A 1,798-nucleotide genomic window follows, 5' to 3' on the forward strand; every position below is an offset into this window, starting at 1 on the left:
TGAAGTTGATCTAGAGGAAATATGTTCTAGACAATTGTTTGTTTTTCCACTAGAAATTTTATTTTTCATTAATACAAGTGAATTAAAAAAACTTTTATATTTTGTTTTCGATAAATTTCATTATACTAGTGGGAAAATTCGCACTTGAATGAACTTGCTCGGTATAATCTACCTAAGGTTATTTAAGCCACACAATAACATTTTACCTCTTAAAACGGTCACACCCATTGGTTATATAACGCTCATTGGGTCACACCACGATTCGGGTACCACCAAATCTTGAAATATTTTCCCCTACTCAGCATTGCTAGAAGTGTTATAGCAGGACAGCTCACATGCAAAGGGGTTTTGACTAGTAAAATATTTCTTATAATTTTACCAATACTTTGGTTTAGGAATCCTATCTGTTGTGTGTGCTAAAACTATGCATGTGTGGGCTACAGGTAAATAGCCTTGGCTTGGATATTTGGGATAGTTTGGCTCAAACACATAAAATAATATCTCGACCTATAAACTGCAAGATTATAAAAGTAATGAATGGGGTTGTTCTTACTAAATTAACCCAAATGGTATGATGGGAATCATTGTATTGTGCACACATGTGGCTATTTCCCTCCTGTTAGTATAATTCTTTGGTTCTAGTCACACATTTGCAGTCTGCATAAGGTCTTTTGGTTTTGTCTCAAAAAATAATATAACTCCGATTCTCTAATAGTATCCAATCCAGGTTTTGCATAGACTAGACAGACCTCACGAGGACTGCACATATGGTCAAGTGAATGTACTCCTTTTAATACCATGGTTCGGAGGTTGTAGCAACTTTTTTTTTCCTCGTACGCAGCTCAAGATACCCTGACTCCCTTCACGCAACTAAAGAGATGTGTTTTAAGTTCTGTCTGCTTGCAGCTGTCATTAGGGGGTGCTTAGGAGCTGACTTTGTTCAATGTATGAATCTATATGCAATAAGCTCCCCCTAGTGGCTCCTTGTGAAGGAGCTTGATATTTTGTTTTCCTAAGTGACCAACTACTGTGACATGTTAAGAGTTTGATACCAGTCTCCCTTTAAGCGGTGTTCTTGTATTAGTCTAAGACAGGCCATCTTTAACCCCTTGAGTACCCAGCTCATTTTGGCCTTGAGGACTAGACCCATTTTTTCAAATCTGACATGTATCACTTTATGTGGTAATAACTCCGGAATGCTTTTACCTATCCAATTGATTCTGAGATTGTTTTCTCGTGACATATTGTACTTTAGTTTAGTGCAAAAATTTGGTCAATAAATTCATTGCTTATTTGTGAAAAACACCAACATTTAGCGAAAATATGAAGAAATTATAATTTTTCCAATTTTAAATGCATCTGCTTGTAAAACAGATGGTAATACCACACAAAATAGTTACCAATTAACATCTCCCATATGTCTACTTTATGTTTGCATTGTTTTTTGAACATCCTTTTATTTTTCTATGACCTCACAAGGCTTAGAACTTTAGCAGCAATTTCTCATATTTTTAAGAATTTAAAAAAGCAATTTTTTTTTTTTTTTTTTTTTTTCTTTCAGGGACGAGTTCAGTTCTGAAGTGGTTTTGAGTGCCCTATATATTAGAAACCCCCATAAAACACCCCATTTTAAAAATTGCACCCCTCAAAGTATCCAAAACAGCATTCCGAAAGTGTTTCAACCCTTTAGGCGTTTTACAGGAATTGAAGGAAAGTAGAGCTGAAATTTTCAAATTTCATTTTTTTTTTTACAAAATTCATATGTAATACATTTTCTTCTGTACCACAGAAGGTTTTA

This window comes from Rhinoderma darwinii, chromosome 3 (assembly GCF_050947455.1).
Source record: "Rhinoderma darwinii isolate aRhiDar2 chromosome 3, aRhiDar2.hap1, whole genome shotgun sequence".
In the NCBI taxonomy this organism is placed as follows: domain Eukaryota; kingdom Metazoa; phylum Chordata; class Amphibia; order Anura; family Rhinodermatidae; genus Rhinoderma; species Rhinoderma darwinii.